The following is a 19,718-nucleotide window of genomic DNA, read 5'->3' as shown; positions in this document are numbered from 1 at the left end:
TTACAAGCTGAAAAATCGATCTGGGTTGCTAAATGCATCTGGGAGCTTCTCCAGTTAAGCATGGCAAGTCCAGTTCTCTGCCCACCAAGTGTCAGGTTGGCTTGGTTAACTGGTTCTGAGACTGAGTTTCAGGCTTGGCAGCTTTCCCAAGACTCCCACAAAGCAAGAGGGCGCCCCCTAGCTGCTAAAGCTGATCTGGAGTGGCCTGGGACCTGTTCCCACACAGTACCGGGCCCCTGGTGCCTCCCCGGATAATTTTTAGGAAATTTGGTTCTAGGCTAAAACGGGTCATACGAATCGGATTTTGATGCCGTAAATTGCCATACGAAGCTCTAACTAAGGCGTACTGGCCCGAGTACCTGCCATATTTAGCAGCCCCCAGGGTCCGAAAATGCATTTTTCCCAAATTTGGGGTACGGGTGCAGTTTTTCGAGACGGTCGAGACTGGACGGTTCGGGTGACCAAAAACTTACTATTTTTGGAAATTTTTCACAAAAATTATTTTAATTCACATTTTGAAGCTTTATAACGTTCTAAATATCATGACACTGACAGAATCTGGAAAACTGCTAAAAATAGTAACTTATTCCATTGCATTCATTTCGTGGTACAAGGGTGCTCTTGTGATCGGGTCAGAGACCTTACAACCTCCCCAACGTGAAAAATTTGAGATGTCCTCATCTCAAGAATTAGTTTGGGTAATCTTTTAAGAGAGTCGATTCGTCTTCCCAAGTTGCATCTTCTTCAGGGTAATCCTTCCACTTTACCAGATGCTCCGTGATAGTTCTGTTGCGTAATTTTCTTTCCCTTGTTTCAAGTACATAGTCAGGATGGAGCTCGAGAACTCCTTGTGCTGGCATGACTATTTGATCTGAGTCCAAGAATTGATCGGGATTGGGAATATAGGGTTTGAGTAAGCTGACATGGAATACATCATGAACCTTCAAGTTTGCAGGTAACTTTAGCTTGTAGGCCTGGTCACTTACAACCTTAATGATCTCGAATGGTCCACAGTACCTTGGGCTAAGCTTCTTATATCTGCCTAGCGATAAGTTGCTTTTCTTAGGTCGGACTCGCAGAAAAACTTTATCCCCTTCTTTGAAAGTCCTTTCCGAACGATCCTTATCTGCATAGTGCTTCTGCCTATCCTGAGCTGCCTGAATGTCCTGGCGAATAGCTCTAGTCTGTGCTTCCATATCTTCTAACATCTTTCTAGAGGCTTCTACTCTGATGGTTGGATCTGAAAAGTTCAGTGGTGCTAAGCAGTCCTGTCCATAAAGAGCTTTGAAAGGTGCATTCCAATGCTTCTGTGTTCGGAAGAGTTATAAGCATATTCTACCAAAGGTAGATATTGTAACCACTTCTTTGGTTCTTGCGAACAATAGGCTCTGAGAATGTCCTCAATGACTTGATTAACTCTTTCGGTTTGCCCGTCAGTCTGCGGATGATATGCTGTGCTGAAGGCTAATTGTGACCCAATAGATTGGAAAAGAGAGGTCCAAAATTTTGATGTAAACTTGGCATCTCTATCACTGACAATACGCTTGGGTAGACCATGTAGCCTGAAAATCTCCTTGATGAATACCCGACTAACTTCTGAAGCAGTAAAGGTCGTCTTTACGGGTATTAGATGAGCCACTTTTGTGAGCATGTCAACAACCACGAAAACAGAATCATAACCTCCTGTAGAAGGTAACCCTGTAACAAAATCCATACTGATGCATTTCCACTTCATCTGGGGTATGTCAAGAGGTTGAAGTTGCCCTGGTAACTCCTTCTGACGGCGTGAAGAGTTTTAGCATAGCCTGGGTGTCCAGATGTAGGGCTATCGTGTGCTTCATATAGAATGGCCTTCTTTAAAGCTGGGTCTCTGGGTACACAGAGTCTATGTCTGTAGTAAAGACATCCTCCCATAAGAGAGTAATCTTTCGCTTCAGGCATCTTATTATGGTGGACTAATGAAGCCATACGTTGGTACTCTGGATCTTCAAGGGATGCTTCTTTGATTCTATCCCAGATAGGGTTATTTGGAATAGAGATAGCTCCGAGAAACGATTTTCGGCTAAGACCATCTGCAACTGTGTTTTCCTTCCCTGGTCTATACTTTATGTCAAGGTCATATTCCTGTAATAGCTCTATCCATCGTCGTTGTCGCATATTGAGAATGGGTTGAGTAAAAATCCACTTTAAACTCTTGTGGTCTGTAACCAACTGAAACTTGCGTCCAAGAAGATAATGTCTCCATAACTTCAGTGCATGTATAACTGCTAAAAGTTCCAGATCATGAGTGGGATAATTCTTCTCATGATCCCTCAGCTTTCGCGAAGTGTACGCCACCGGTCTTCCTTCTTGAGTAAGAACTCCGCCTAGAGAAAACTTACTAGCGTTTGTCGCTACTTCAAATTCTTTACTGAAGTCTGGAAGCTTTAAAATAGGAGCTGAGACCAAGAATTCTTTTATCTTAGCAAAGCTAGACTCGTGCTCGGTCTTCCAATCGATCCTCATTCCTTTCTTCAGGAGTTCCGTCAAAGGTGCAGCAATACGTGCATAATCCTTGACAAAAATCCTGTACCATCCCGTTATTCCAAGAAATCCCCTTACTTCGCTGACAGTGGACGATTGAGGTCAGTCAACGATGTCCTTGACTTTGTCTGGGTCTACTGAAATCCCTTCAGCCGAAAAGACAAATCCAAGATAGTTGACCCTTGGTGAGCAAAAAGTGCACTTGCTCTCCTTAGCGTAAAGCTGGTGTTCTCGAAGGAGATCAAGTACTTTGCGAACATGTTCCTTGTGATCTGCTTCATTCTTAGAATAGACTAGAATGTCATCAAAGAAAACCAAGACAAAATCATCCAGGTAAGGTCTAAAAATATCCTGCATAAGTCGATTGAAGCTTGCAGCAGCATTTGTTAGTCCAAAAGACATTACTGTGAATTCGTAGTGCCCATACCTAGTATTGAAAGCTGTCTTCGGAATATCTGATTCCTTGATCCTGATTTGGTAATATCCTGACCTTAGATCTATCTTTGTAAATATTTTGGCGCCGTGGAGTCTGTCCAAAAGTTAGTCAATCCTTGGAATTGGATACTTGTTCTTGACAGCTACCTGGTTCAGTCCACGATAGTCTATGCATAGCCTTAAGGTCCCATCCTTCTTCTTTTGGAAAAGAACTGGAGCACCCCAAGGAGAAGTACTGGGTCGAATGAATCCTTGCTCAATGAGTTGCCTAAGTTGTTCTTTGAGTTCGATGGCCTCCGGAAGTGAAATTTTATAAGGTCTTTTTGAGATAGGTTCACACCCAGGGATAGTCTCAATCCCATGATCTACCTCTCTGTGTGGTGGAAGATTCGTAAGGTCTTCGGGGAATACGTCATCATACTCCCTCAGCCAGTCTGGTCGAAGTGAGGTATCTGATTGGTCCACCTTATTGAGTTTAACTGCATATATTTTCTGACCCTTCCTTAGTCCCTTCAAGAGTCTGTTGGCCTTAACTAGAGTAGCCTTAGGTCTCCCGTTTTCCCCCTGGATTAAGGCTTCATTTCCCAAGTTATCTATAAAGGTAAAATTCCCTTGTGCACAATGTATGTGGGCCCTATTTTGCTTTAGCCAGTCCATCCCTAGTATCCCATCAAAGAATCCTAAGGGTAAGGTTCGAAATTGGGCAGAAGTTGGGTGTCCCCCTAAATCAAAGTCAATTTTGCCTGCAAAGTGTTGAGATACTACCTCCTTGCCATTTGCTAACTCGACAACTAGTTTGCTTGACGGATACTTATCTAGCTTAAGCTTTCACATGCATCTGGGTGAAAGAAATGAAAGAGTACTGCCACAATCTATAAGGAAGTTAACTTGTTCACCTCTGAGAGATCCTGGCGTATGAATGACTGCGTATTGCTCGCAACCATTGGGATTGTCAATTGCAGCATGCAGGGTTGCTCTCTCCACTGCTTCGTCACCCACAGTTGGTTGAACTACTGCGGCATTCACTCTGGCGGTAGCTCCACGCCCTCGCCCTCTATTCATTCTTCCGCATCCTCCTCTTCCATTAGCTTGGCCACGTCCACGGGTATTCAAGGGTATGGCATTGGCGTTGGTTGCATGAATGTTCCTGGGGCAATTGGATCTGTAGTGTCCATGCTCGCCGCAACCATAGCATCGAACATCAGGGAACTCCATGGTTGTAGCGGTAGCCACAATAGGGCGCTGGTTATAGGTTTGGTTGGCTGGTCTGTTGTCCCAAGCAGTGTTCCTTCCCCTCTTTGCCCAATGATTCCTCCTATTCTGATTGGCCTTTTGTACTTCGAGAGCTAGAGGTTTAGCCCTCAACAAGGCATCCTGAAGTGTTGACGGCCTCAGAGCCTCCAACCAAGTGTTCAAGGGATCGATTAGTCCTTGACAGAACCTTGCCACCTGTTGTTTCAAGGTCATCTTAGGAGCATATCTCCGAAGAGTGACAAACTTTGCATAGTATTCTTCGACTGTTGAATTCAGCTGCCGAAGTGAAAAGAATTCATTCATTCTCAAGGTCCTATAGGCAGGTGGTAAATAATGTCCCATTATCGCAGCTTTGATGTCTTCCCAGGATTGGGAAGATCCCTTAATATCCATGTCCCTGCAATGTTGCTTCCACCATATCTTGGCATCGCCAGTCAGGCGGAACATCGCAAGCATGGTTTGATTTACGGGTTGGGTTCCCGCAGCTTCAAAGTAATCATCCATGGCTTCCATCCATACTTCCGCATCTCTCTCCACATTTGCCCCCTTGCCCTTAAAGATCGGAGGTTGGGCTTGCTTAAGGAGGAGCTTCTTCTCTTGCGCTGCCGAGTACAGAGCAACAGGCGGTACCTATATGGGTTATACGAAATTCTTGATACCATTACTTGAATTTCAAGAGACACGAGATTTTAATAAAAATTCAAAATTCCACTTTATCAAGAGACAGAGATTCAGAGACAAAAAGCACTTTATTAATGGAATTTTATCACAATCAAAACTCCTCAAGGTTTAGAATGACTGGTGACCGCTTATTACAAGGCTTTATGGATTTGCGTATAACATACGCCTAGGAAATGGTATTGACATGATGCACTACTTCATTCGTGTAATAGTTCTTATACACATTCTTGAGGGGATAATAAACTAAGATATCGGGCCGGAGTTCCGCTTTCAGTAATCCAAAGGTTTTGACTCCGTTTGCTGGGATCACATTGGTGACCTTCTCCAAGAGCCAGTCATTGATGGTTTGGTTGGAGTTGCTCGAAACAGTCTGATCCAATCGTGTGGGCACCAAGTAGAATATCTCTATTACTCTCAACTCTTCTCCCCAACGTATCTTCTTCAAGTCGGTAGCCAGGCATCCTAGCTTCCGAGCGTTGATGTAGTAAACCCCTCCTGGAAATGTCCAATCAAGTTCCCATCCTTTATCAATGCGAGTGGAGTGTGGCGTATAAGCCTTCAACAATATCTCCATGACATCTCGCCTGAACTGGTAAACAGGGGATCTTCGAGCTTGCTCATAAATAATCTCAAACACTTGGAACTTCCGATATTCGAGCACGGGGTCTTCCTGCAACACCAATGTAAGGAATTCGGATCAACTACCTATATACTTTCAGTTCCTTTTAAATGTTCAAACAATACGACTTTATTTTCCCAGCCTAACCTAGGCTCTGATACCAGGTGTAAGGTCCCCACCCCGTCGTATCAAACAACGGATCTGATGGTAAACGTGGTGGCCACTAGATCTATAGCGGAAGCAAACAAAATGGTTCAGGGTTCGACTAGCGGACGATCTCTCATCACAAAGTGAGTCGAGTTCGAGCCTACTAGCAAAGAGATCTAGCTCCACCTCGCAGGGGAAGCGTACTTAAACTATCTAGCGATCCTATGACCCACCTTCCAAGAGGAGAGAAGCCTCGAGTGCCTTTTTCCCCATGTTTCAGAGGCACGTACTCTCGAGAATTCCCCGCTCTAGGGGCAATGAGCATTACTAATATCGAGTAAGCACTATGGGGACAGAGAGTTCCCGACCAATCGGGACCACCCATCTCGTAGGCATTGGCAACCTGAGCCAAGCCCCCACTTTCCACCCCCACACTCACACTTCCTCGTGTGACCTAATTACTACCACAAAGGTTGTTCAACATAAATATTCCTTGTTTAATTCCGAATCACATGGTTCGTTAAAACAGCCCTTCAACCAGTATTGCAAACAACACCAAGACAGAATTCTAGTAAAAATTCTACTCAAACTTCAATGTTCTGGAGGTACAACATCCCCCCTCCAGCGAGAGTTCACTCCTCCCGTTGTCGCCTAGCTGCCCATACAACTAGGTATGTCCACCGCATAGAAAGCACGTCATGGACACTCCCACCGCATAGAAAGCAAGACGTGGGTTCCCACCGCATAGAAAGCAAGTCGTGGGTATCCACCGCATAGAAAGCATGTCGTGGATTCAAGAGCCCTAACGAGGAACTCTGCCCCCTATGATCAGTAGGGGGGTCATGACTGATTCAACATTGGAAATAAAATGAACATGTCGAGCTAAATTTTCCCTAGCAAACATTCTTTCCTCTTGCAAACAGCATACCCATCAGACATTACCTTCCTACTTTAGAACTTAATGTACAATGATTTCAATGCCGAGGTTTCCGTCCGATTTCTCCAACATGTTTGGGGATATGAGCATTCCTAACTAGCGTATGCAATGTTAATTTAAACAACTTGAATAAAAATATGATCTACCTCTTCCACTTGTTCATCGATGGCCCGTGAGATGGCCGGTATTTGCTCGTTCATGGGAGCCTTCCCCTTTCCGTTGACATTGCTCGTTCCTGCTTCGCAATCATGGGTACCCCCGAAGCGCGTCCTCTTAACCGGGGCCATTTCTCACTACTTTAAATGATTAGCTTGGAGAAAGAGCTAAGGTTCACAAGCATCATAACAGTCCAATGGGTAGATTAGTGACATCAATTAATCCCTCCTATATGAGAGTCTAGATTTCTTTCATAAGCAATCATTAAGGATGGCACATAATTCTATGGGAACCGGCTCTAAGATAATTATTCGGCTTGCATGATCAAGAATAATTAAGATTTCACTATTAGAATTACGAGAGAATTGGATTAAGTATGATTAAACTATTTCCTAGCAATTAGATGATGCAGATTTACCCTATGCATATGTGTGAGGAAAAACCAATTCTTAGAGACTTAATGACGGATTAATTTCTCCTTAATTACGTCTTAATGCATAAGAAAAAAAATGAATTCAATTAAGCTGCAATGTTAATGAGTGATTACAATAGTGATTCTCTTCAATCTGCACAAATACTAGCTTACCGATTAATTTCTATGCTATCTAGAGAGAGAAGATTCTGATAATTATGCTCTAATCATTAATTCGAGGGTAAAGAATGGCTGATAATTCAGCTATGGGATAATGATTACATAATAGAGTACGAACAAGGAGAATTTAGAGAATAGTCATAGAGATTTTCGGCTAGGAATAGACATAATGTACGAGAATTTTTGATGGTTGGAAAAGGGATTTTCAGATGACATTAATTAAACTGTCGTTACCGTGATTAAGAGCTGGTAATCTTCTCGATTTTCTGATCTAATCGAGCCTCTTGAGATGAAAATTCGGCAGCACCTCCCTCCTAGCTTCTTCTTCAATAGGTGTGTGATTCGGTAGCACCTCCCCAATGTATGTGGGTGTGTGTGTATGCACTGTGTGTGTGTGTGTGATCATAAGTGTGTGTGTGTGTGTGTATGCAGGTCTTTAAATAGGCTCTTACAAGCTGAAAAATCGATCTGGGTTGCTAAATGCATCTGGGAGCTTCTCCAGTTAAGCATGGCAAGTCCAGTTCTCTGCCCACCAAGTGTCAGGTTGGCTTGGTTAACTGGTTCTGAGACTGAGTTGCAGGCTTGGCAGCTTTCCCAAGACTCCCACAAAGCAAGAGGGCGCCCCCTAGCTGCTAAAGCTGATCTGGAGTGGCCTGGGACCTGTTCCCACACAGTACCGGGCCCCCGGTGCCTCCCTGGACAATTTTTAGGAAATTTGGTTCTAGGCTAAAACGGGTCATACGAATCGGATTTTGATGCCGTAAATTGCCATACGAAGCTCTAACTAAGGCGTACTGGCCCGAGTACCTGCCATATTTAGCAGCCCCCGGGGTCCGAAAATGCATTTTTCCCAAATTTGGGATACGGGTGCAGTTTTTCGAGACGGTCGAGACTGGACGGTTCGGGTGACCAAAAACTTACTATTTTTGGAAATTTTTCACAAAAATTATTTTAATTCACATTTTGAAGCTTTATAACGTTCTAAATATCATGACACTGACAGAATCTGGAAAACTGCTAAAAAATAGTAACTTATTCCATTGCATTCATTTCGTGGTACAAGGGTGCTCTTGTGATCGGGTCAGAGACCTTACAGATTCAAAGACTCTTTCAAATACAAAACTTTGGCATGCATGTTTTAGGCATCTAAATTTTGCCAATTTGCTACGTTTGCAAAAATTTGATATGGTTGCTTCTTTGGCACCTCTTCAAGCACCTGTGAAGCATTTTTGTGAAGTATGTATTTTGGGTAAGATGCAGCTCTTGAAGTTTCCAATAGATGGTTCAATTAGGGCCACATGCAGATTGCAACTTGTCCATAATAGTGATGTTTGTGGGCCTATGCAAATTCTGTCCTTGGGAAATTACCTTTATTTCATGACTTTCGTTGATGATTATTCTAGGCATGCATAGGTGTATCTTCTTAAAGCTAAATTTGAAGTGATTATGTGATTTAAGAAATCTTTGGCTATGGATATTTAAATGTACTATGGGCACTCTTTGTTCAGATCGAAGGGGGGAATATATGTCTCATGAGTTTAATACATTTTTGTCTAGTTGTCGGATAAAAAGCCATATACCTCAATAAAATGGTGTTGCTGAAATATGTACAATGTCATATGTACAATGTCATATATACCTCAATACAATGGTGTTGCTGAAATAAAATGTCTCTAGATGTACTATGGGCACCCTCCATTTCAGATCGGGGTGTGGAGTATATATGTCACATGAGTTTAATGTATTTTTGGCTAGTCGTGGGATAAAACCCCAATGTACAGTGCCATATATACCTAAGCAAAATGGTGTTGCTAAAAGAAAGAACATGTCACTTATAGAGATGGCACTATGTATGATCAAGTGTCAATCTTTACTACATTTTTTTTGGCTTTACACCATCATGTGTGCTACTTATGTACTCAACAAGTGTCCTACAAAATCTTTGCAGTCTATGACTCCATATGAAGCATGGCATGATAGAAAGCCTTGTGTTGAACCCATGCGTGGTTTTTATTATTTAGCTTAAGCTTTGGTGCCACAAAAATAGCACAAAAAGTTGGATGATAAGGCTATTAAATGCATTTTTGTTGGTTACGGTACTGAAATAAAAGGTTATAGGTTGTACCACCTATAACCAAAGTGTATCTTGATTTCATAAGATGTTGTGTTTGTGGAAGATTTTGTTTATCCCTTGTTGTCAAGTACTAGAGAGAGTAATGTAAACTCACATCACATGTATGATAGTGTATTACCTCTTTTCAGTGGTGGAAACTTGAATGTAAATTCCAATGAGGCAAATGTACAACCATTAAGAAGAGAATGGAGTCTAGGAGGGTCTCTTTATTTGGCAGTTTAAGGGAGTCAAAGCTCTACTATCAAGAAAGCAATCAAAGGATAGCTTTTGAATTCAAACAGGCAAAATGAATAGTATATTTGAATACAAATTTCACCCACAGCATGAATTTAGAATCTAACCAAGAAAACCATATTATGGAAAGAGCTTTGTGTACACATTACATATCTATAATCTTGCTCAAATCAGAGATTGTACGCAGGAGTTATGGAGGGCTGCAAATCATAAAGTTATCCACTCCCTTCTTGCAAGGAAAAAGTGCATCCTTTTACCACTCTAAAAACTCTCTTACATACCCACCATTATTGCACACATGGCATGCATCTATAATCTCCAAAATGTTAATCACCTCCGTAATCTCATGGCAAATAAAGAGGCCCTCCTAGACCCCATCCTCTTCCTAATGCTATGGGGGTTTCAAAAAAATCAACGGATCAGCCTGAGCAGGCTAGAGGTATGCTAAAATGGCTATCACATACTTTGTGTGACAGTAAATTGGATGCACCTTTATCTAGTTGTACTCATTCAAGTTCTTGCCTTGCATCTTATGCATCGAATTGTTATTCTTTGGCTATTCTAGCTTATGTGATGTAGAGGAACCCGTGTCTTTTGATGAAACATAGAATTCAAAAAATTGGATGACATCAATGCAATTAAAATATGAGGCACTTATAAAAAATTACACATCATTATAGTTTAATTGATTTGACTTTTGGGAAAAATGCCATTGGTAAAAATTGGGTTTACAAGTTGAAATGTAAGTTGGATTGTGAGATTGATTGCTATAAGGCTCGACTTGCTGCAAAAGGGTAGGCATAGTAGAAAGGCATATATTATGAAGAGACTTTTTCTTCCACTTGTTGTAGGGTGAAAGCATGGAAAGGTGGTGTGGTTTGGGGAAAAATTGGTGGATCACTTTGGTACTTTCATAATGTGTGAGGGTCGATTAGAAGGTACCAAGATTTGAAAACATCAATTCAAGATTTCATCATTTTTTAAAATGCAAACATGCAACAAAAGTAATGTGCTCAGTGCCGGCACACACCAAGGTTGCTTTGCGTGCTTTCGGAGCTTACTTTCTGTTGTGCTCTGCCATTAGTGTCACGACACTGCTGACAACCATTATTTTCTCAAGGTAGCTCTCTCTCTCTCTCTCTCTCTCTCTCTCTCTCTTTCTTGTTGATGCTTGCTCATCTCTCTTGGTTCAGATATCCTTGCAGTTCTAGACTGTTGAAATGCTAGATTTTCTTCTACCTCTCTCTCTCTCTCTCTCTTATTGATGATTGCTCATCTCTCTTGGTTCAGATATCCTTGCAGTTCTAGACTGTTGAAATGTTGGATTCTCTCTCTCTCTCTCTCTCTCTCTCTCTCTCTCTCTCTCTCTCTCTCTCTCTCTCTCTCTCTCTCTCTCTCTCTCTCTCTCTCTCTCTCTCTCTCTCTCTCTCTCTCTCTCTCTCTCTCTCTCTACTGAGGGGTCTTGCATTCATTGTTGGATGAGATTTGATATTTTTTGATTGGGACACTAGAAATGCAGACACCAACACGAAAGTACACCTTAGCAAACAAATCACCGGTTGAGGTGTCATCCACCAGCTTGCATTCCAGCAATAGAAAACGGCCGAAGAGTGGTGTAAGTTTGTCATCAAAGGACACCTTATTTGCCTCTGATAAGAGCAACGATAATCACCCATTTCCTTCTATAAATCTCTTAAATTAGTACTTTTTGGTTAAAAATCTAAATGTTAAAGGTTTGCAACTTTTTTCCCCATGTCCACATTTCATTAGTTTTATTACATTGAATGCATAGTTTTACATGGCAGTGGAACTGTTTTGACAAATCCCATTTCGTCTGAATTTTGTGCTCAATAGTAGCATCTCCGAAGGCTGAATATCCCAAGTAGACCAGATTCTGCTTTACTTGACATTAGCTACACGAGGAGTACGGTCTAAGTTTGGAAGACGATCTATACCAACATTTGTTTGATGAAGATGTGATAGATGAGGATTGGCTGGCAGTCTTCACAAAGCAAAGGGATAAGGGTGCCAGGATCTTGTTGCATATGGTGCAACCTAAATATGAAGAAGAATGTAGGTTATTTTTTCACAAAGTATATCAAGCCATACCAACCAACAAAGAAATCACACACAAGTTTTCAACCTTGTTTGTATATAAGAGATTCCCAGATGCCATGCAAAGATTAATGGGTCAGCGAAGGTTGCATGGGCTATTTTTGGTGAACAGGTCCTAGATCACTACAAGAAGCTCTCGAGCGAGATGGACAAAAAGCTCAAGAACTGGACTTAGTGCAATGAGAATGGTCAGCATGTGACTTGGACCACGCAATCCACTCCAAAGGCTATCATTGATCGTGGTGGGATAACTTCTATTTCCTGCAGTTTGGGTCCTCACTCTTTTTTGAATTGCAGCTCTGTTAATCTCCAAATTGTGGCGGAAGTGGAGCAGATGTTGTCTACAAGAAAGAGTACACTGGAGAGTGTGAAAAGCACACTAAATGCATCCCAAGTGAAACTACAAGCAAAAGTCAAAGCATGTGGAAGATAGAGGGAACATCTTCAGCTGCAGCAGTGCTTCAAGGGCAATTGACCGAGCTTCAAACACTGAAAGATAGCATAGAGGGAGGAGCATGTGGTGCGTCTGATTCTTAGCTAATGGTAATTGATGCAAAGATCATTGCTCTCTCAAGTGCATTGATAGCTCTAGGGACTGATGCAAGCAGCTCAAAGATTAAAGACGACACTGACCGTATAGAGGTATGCAATGTAAAACTAAACCTTGTATTTAGGTTTTTTAAATGCAATTTAAGTACCATGTGAACTTTCTAAGTGGTTCATAGAGTTTTGGGATATTACTTGACAAGTACCACTTTCAAGATTCAACACCTGACTCTTTGATTATGTTTTGCATGGTACTTTCCACAAGTCCCAATGGAGTTTTTTTGGTACTTAACAAGGCACAAGTAGATAGAACTACACAAACTCCACCATTTAACAAGGATTAAATATGTCATGGTACTTTATATAAGTACCAAAGAATCCATATGGGTGATTCACAAAGCCTAAGGATCGTAAAAACGAGGTCGAACTCTCAGATTCCATCATGTGATTTTGATTTTATATACCATGCTACTTTTTGTAGTTACGAATGAGGCATTGTTGGTACTACATAGAGCTTATAAATGGTTGAAAATAGGTAGAAGTCTCAAAATCCAACATCTAAGGTAGATTGAGTAGATCATGGTACTTTTTGTAAATAGCAATGCAAGTTTATTGACCAAGAGGGTCAATTTTTTGAAAGCTTTTATTTGGAGCTTTCTCACATAGTTTAGGTCTTTCTATGTTGCATGCAACCACTAGAGTGTTCACTTAGATGTTTCTAAGTTTTATCTATTTTTGCAAGTTTGATGCATGTACTCCAATCCCTTCACAACAATAACATTAGTGTATTAAAAAAAACTCCAACCCAACCCAAACTTCTATGTATGTCATTCTTGTAGAGAAACCTACAAGGCTTCAGTAAAAAAAAGTACTATTTTTGCACATGTCAAAGTTAAATACCCAAAAAAAAAGTTCACATACTACAAGCACTACCATCAGTTCAAATAAAGATTCCTCAAAATCATTAATCTTTATAGTCCAAAATAGTACAAGGAAAAAAGCATGCTATCGAAGAGACTGTTTTACTGGGAAATGCCAAAATAAAGCCTCACAAAGTGTACAAATCACCCACCAAAATGTCAAAACAAATTGAGCAAACTACTAGGCATTTATTTTTTCTCTACTTCTTTGATGGCATAAACCGTCGGGGCTGATTCAAAATGAAAGTGAGATCTCTTTCACGTAGTGTTGGTTGATGTATAATTGTGCGCGTATGTCGCACGTGTCAATGCAAGGAAGTTGCCGATACACCGCGTGCGAGCCACACATGGCTCCAAGCACACAACAAGCCTAAACTAGTAAGCTGAAAGATGACGATGGTGTGTCACTCACCGCTCTACGCTTGCTTCGTGGAGGATTCCTCGCCGCCGCGAAGAAGAGGGAGACGCCGCTACGCCACGCTCAACCGCCTCGCCACCGTCGTGCCGCTGCAATGCTCAATCGCACTCTCTCTCTCTCTCTCTCTCTCTCTCTCTCACGCATACACACACACACAAGGAGATGAAGAAGAAGAAGGAATCTCAAATCTCGAGCGAGATTTTCCGAGCAATCCCTAAAAGGAGCAAGAGTGGCCAAGGCAAAATATACAAAACAAAAACCAAACAAGATTTGTTAGGTGATTTCAATCACAAAAAAAACTAAAACAAGATTACACCTAATTATAATGATAAACAACCACAAATGTCCTACAGAAAAAAACCCTTGAACAAGGATTTGGTAGAATGTTTCCATTGATGGGCTAGAACAATTGGAACCCATACAATGGCATGTTGATACTCCTCTTCTTAAAACTAGTTGCCCTAGGATATTATAAGCTCATTTCTACCACCGTTGATCCTTGTTGGAAATAGTGGCACCATGATTCCAATGGATATAAATCTCATATTCCTACCTCCCTACATGTAGGACCGTGAGAGTTACAGTAAAAGAGTAAGGTTGTTTCCAGTTGAATAAATCTCATGAATAAGAAGAGTCTGGGAGCTTGAGCTTCTCTTCACATTTTCTTCTTCTTCTCCTCCTCTCTCTTGCTCTACCTTAAGTTATTATGGGTTGATGTATGATAACATACTATGCATTTTAAGTTACTCTAGAGAAAATGGTGGAAACTTGAAAATAACCCTATTATTGCAATGAGGCTATTCTTTTGAGAAAATCCACATCATCGTATATATTAAAGTTTGGATCACAACATCACAGGTAGCCTTTCATCGGGGGGGGGGGAGTGGGAGCTAGTGGTGTTGCCAAAGGTGGTGGCGACAAACATGTCAAGGGAGGTGGTAATGGTGGGGGACTATAAAGAGTGCTTTGATAGAAGAGTACGCAAGGTTGATAAAGCTATGAACACTTTTCTTGTGACAACTTTGTCCACACGCTAGTTCTCTTTCACCTACTCATATCAATAGAAACCTAGGTTTAGTGTACTTCCACCTACAAATTTTGAGATTTATCTTCAAAATTCAAAGTAGAAGGTGAATAAACCTACAAGATTTAAAAAAATTTAGTGTAAAAACCTTCTCTTAAATTTTCCATGTTTATATGAGCACAGCTCAAAGTTCCTAGTCTAGTGAGTTGCCTGTCATGCCTCGTCCCAAATTACTCAGCCAACGTGTGATGCCTCTATGATGAATACACTTCTTAGAGACATGGTGTATGATTGTCATTGTACTCCTTTGAAATTCTTTTCCTAATGCGGCTTAGCTCTCCATTTTTGTTTGCACTCTATATATTGTTTGGGAGTTGTACGTCCATCAATGCCTCATAGCAATTCAAATGGATGGTAGTCTAGCATTACGCATGCATCTGTCCTCTTGCAAGATGGTGTGGCCCAAGCATCGATCCCTAGCACACCATCAGGTAACCCCCTCGAAGGGGTAACTCGGAGGTTGGTTGTGCTACAACAAACAACATTGCGCCACATTGAGACAATTGTGCTGGCTAGGAAAGGTAAATCTTAGGGTCCCTAATCATTGAAAAATTTGGTTTTGAAGGAATCATACGAAACTCACAATAGATGAGGCAAGAAGATATAAACAAAACCCTTTTAAAAATCTCTTTGAAAGAGACGCAAACTCTTTCACGTACAGGCAAGGACCAGTGTTCGGAAAAAACTTTGTTCTGAAACTTGACAAACCTACCTATGAGACTAAATTTGAAGATTTTTACACCATATGATGCTAAATTTCTCTAAATTTTGTAGGTTTTCTCACTTTCAAGTTTAAAATTTAGAGATAAATCTCAAAATTTGCAGATGTGGTTACACTGAACCTAGGTTTTCTTTTTCAACCCCTCTGCCTCTCTTTCTCTCTCCTCGCTCTCTCTCAATCTCTAAAAAAGAAAAAGTCTCTAAAAGAGCTCGCGTCAGTGTGGACGGGTAGAGGCAACAAAAGGAGACCTCCGGAGAGGCGCGCAACTGCTAAATCGCACTTCTCTCTCTCCTTGTCGGCGGCTAGATCTTTAAGGTCTCTTGGGATAGTTTTTTACGAAGTTAAAACTCTCTTCTTCTTCTTCTTTCTCCCTTTAAAAACAACATACAAGACATAGTAACGGTCTCGGCAACAATAACAAATAGTCAAAGAAAGAGATGGGGGAAAATTGCAAAATGCAAACCCTTTTAGGCTTGTAATAGTCATGCTTTCAAGAGTAAAGCAAAAACTGTATTTCATTACACAAGCTCAAAGGTCCAATGTTTCTATTTAAGTACTATCGAGTCATAGCTCTTAGCTAATAAATCTTGCTATGCCGCTCACTTCTTGGACTTCTTGGTGGCCTTAGGGGTAGCTACAAGGATGCTTCAGTACTCAATACCTGTGCCAAGTGCTCTTCCCTCCTGGCATTTTTCGCTCCCTGATAAATTTTCCCTTAACTCTACGGGCTTCAAACTGATTAGACAGTGTCTTTTCATGAGCCTTCTCAACTTTAAACTTGTGAATACTCTCCATGAGCACGCGCTTATTTTTTAACATGTTACCCTTGACCTTCATATACATACCATGGTACATATGCTTGTCAATCTTCTTAGCCTCCTAGTACTTTCTTAGCAACCGATGAAGCACTCACATCCGCCTCAACCAGAGAACTTTAGAGGGTAGCATGACCCCCCTAATACCCCGCCTCTTACCATATCTTGAATGACGGCCTTTCCTTTTAGCCTCCAAAGCATGCTTTTCTCTTGCCCGCGAGTGTATCTTGGTCGTTTTTCGAATCACAAATCCATCTTTGACCAATTTTCTGATATTTTGCCCTAAATTGGCCATATGAGAGATTTCGTTGACCTCATTGGGATCGAGCCAGACATTGATACCCACCTCCGCACGACAAAACCACAAAGAAGCGTAGCACTCTTAGCAACTCCATGTTAGCATTCGACCAACCTGGGCCTCCTTTCTCCTTGCACCTCCCATGGAGCAGGCCTCCGAGTAGAGTGCTCCCTCGCAGCTCTTGCTTATGTCACCAACAAGCTAAGTGCAATTTGATAACAAGGCCGATAGTGAAGGTCTAAAATGGCCTCCCTATACACATGGAACTCAAGGCTAATAATAGCAAAGCTACACAAAATAAATAGAAAAGGCACATCTTATATATCTATATTAAAATGAGAGGGTATGTTGCCATGTGGCAGCAAATACCTGCAAGGGCTACAGCCAGCTCCCGACAGCCATAGAGGTGGAATCGAGTGAGCAGCCCACGTGGAATCCAATGAGTAGGGCTTGGGCAGAGATCGCGTCAGGCCGCGGGCAAGAAGACCACTACCTCAACACTCACAAATGGCTTGCCACGTGGGACATTGGCGCGCAACAGTGGCAAGGTTTCTTAAGGTAATCTTTCGTAAATTACGAGCGCGCACATGGTAGTTAGGAGCGAACCCCCAAACATAAAGAGCTCAGATGCTTCGATTTCCTCCAACTCCCATTGCTCCATTCAGGATCTCTTCAATTGATTGATGCTCCAACCCATGGCTCGCAAACGCTTAAGCCTTATAAGGAATGCAGCTCACACACCTTTCTCCATGATGCCTTTTTCTTAGACGTGGCCATTGAATCGTGCCACTACGCTCAAGACGTCCAACAGCACTACAAAAAGCGGACCAACAATCAGATTGCTGCCATGGCCACTATCTGAGCCGCTCAGCTCAGTGCCATGGAAGCTATTGGCAGTCGACGGCAAGTGCGTCAAGTTATCCATGGCCGCTTGCCAAGTCTACTGATTGCTAAGCGGGCCCTGAGCCTATGCGCGCACTAAAAAGTGTGTGTGTGTGTGTGTGTGTGTGATCAAGCCTGCAGTTCCACCTACGCCATTGCAATCATGGGCACTTATACGCCCTTATGCCAATATATCTCCACCACCCACTAGTATCTTTTCTACCGATCGAAGCGGCACTACCTTGAAAGATGAGTGTCCTGCTAAAACTGCTGCAGGTGGTGCACCCATCCACTCCGTCCCCCACTCATCTTCCCTCGCGCTGTAAACATAGAGACTCATGCTTAAGAAGAAAAAGTCTCCCGTGGCAAGGAATTGAAGGATGACGTTATCATGCCCAAGGTTGCAGCTCCAACTATCTTATGCCGAAAGCCCTGCGCAAGCTTCCATTGCCTGGTTGAAGAGTTGCAGACTTGTAATTGCGAGAGAGGACCTGGGATGAATTAAGGCCTGCAGCTGCAAGAGGTCCCGGCAAATGAAGTTGCCATTGTGGAAGTTCCGACCGCTCCATGCATGTTGATCAGTCGTAGGGCTCCAGCACCAGCCGGACGCCAATCCTAGTCCTTTGAAAATATGTGCAGGGCCAATCTGCAAGGTAATGATGACGGCGATGCGACATGCCTCTCTCTCTTAGTGAAAAAGAAACTCTCTGAGAGAGAGAGAGTTTCTTTTTCAAAGAGTTTTTTGACTGTGAGAGAGAGAGAGAGAGAGAGAGAGAGAGAGAGAGAGTTCTGCACCCAGATCTTCGGCGGGTGATTTTTGTTGCAGGTAGAGTTTCTATCGCCCCTGCCGGCCTGCTTCAACAAGCTTGCCCATCATGGGGCGTATGCACAATCGCGGGAAGGGTATGTCCTCATCTCCCCTACCATACAAGAGGACTCCCCCTAGCTGGCTGAAGATCTCCAATCAAGAGGTTGAGGATCATATTTGAAAGCTTGCAAAGAAGGGTTTAACTCCATCTCAGATTGGTGTTATTTTGAGAGACTCTCATGGAATTGGCCGGGTTAAGAGTGTAACTGGCAGCAAGGTCCTGCGAATTCTGAAAGGGCACGGTTTGGGCCCTGAGTCCCTGAAGATTTGTACCATTTGATAAAAAAGGCGGTTGCAGTGAGAAAGCATCTGGAGAGGATAAGGACTCTAAATTTAGGTTGATTATGGTTGAGAGCCGAGTTCATAGGTTGGCTCGCTACTACAAGAAAACCAAGGAGCTTCCTCCCAACTGGAAATATGAGTGTGCTACAGCAAGTACGCTTGTTGCTTAGGAACAAGCTAGGAGCTGTTCTTGGCCTTTTAGGAGTTGATGTTCTCAAGGCACAACAAAGAGATTGAGCCTTTTTGCTGCTGTTTGAGACACGACAGATGATTGTTGTAACTGAGCTGTACTCTTTTGACACGTAAACGGAATTTTCTTTTGTGTTATGATTTCTGTGGCTACAATCTTCCATAGAATGTGGAGTTGAAAGCCCAAATTGAGAGAGAGAGAGAGAGGCCCAAAGTAGTACTGAGAAATCGCCATGTTGCTATCATGCTGTTGGTGATGCAGACGGCAGAGGGCAAAGAAACAAACGTCAAAGTGGACATGAGGGTAGAAAAGCTTATGATGGTTATAATCCTCAATTAATTAAGCCTGCGGCTTCAGTGCAGCTTATAGCTGCTTGCACTTTTAGCAGAGTGTGTGAGGGGATTACTGGCAAACAGCTCAATGTTGAGGGAAAGGCAATGGGGAATATTGCCACTACTGCAAGTCATGGTCTGATGAGCCTTTGGCTTCAGTCACACTCCTCGTCCCAACTTTGTTGATAACCTATTTGAAAATCTCATAAGGCAAGCATTTCCGAACAATTTGCAGACAAACAGAAACATCTCTCATGACCGATCCAACGCAGAGTACGGTGTTTGCAAGAGTTGGTTAATGTGACATAGCTCCAAGGAGATGCAACAACATTGCAGCGGAAGTCAAGTAGTAAGTCACGCAAGTGCAATTAGGAAGCGAGAGCTAATTGGCCATCCGATATTGGAAGAAGCAGGAGGCATGAGTAGCAGCTTCCACTACTATGATATGATTCCTGCAGCCGCCGCCAATATCTCAACTGACTACAAGTAGTAGTACTAGCACCAACATGCAACATTTTAAGAGCATAATAAATCA

At 42.3% G+C, this 19,718-nt stretch overlaps 2 pseudogenes; one reads left to right on the top strand and one right to left on the bottom strand.

Moving 5' to 3' along the window:
• Positions 1-16,093: 16,093 nt before the first annotated feature.
• Positions 16,094-16,773, bottom strand: LOC147419472 (large ribosomal subunit protein eL19z pseudogene; annotated as a pseudogene).
• Positions 16,774-18,322: 1,549 nt separating this feature from the next.
• On the top strand, positions 18,323-18,967 carry LOC147419471 (small ribosomal subunit protein uS15 pseudogene; annotated as a pseudogene).
• The last annotated feature ends 751 nt before the right edge of the window (positions 18,968-19,718 follow it).

Source organism: Adiantum capillus-veneris, chromosome 29 (genome assembly GCF_014529385.1).
Source record: "Adiantum capillus-veneris isolate H3 chromosome 29, ASM1452938v2, whole genome shotgun sequence".
Taxonomy (NCBI): domain Eukaryota; kingdom Viridiplantae; phylum Streptophyta; class Polypodiopsida; order Polypodiales; family Pteridaceae; genus Adiantum; species Adiantum capillus-veneris.
Note: the sequence above shows the minus strand (reverse complement) of the source record. Positions and strands in the feature narration are given on the sequence as shown.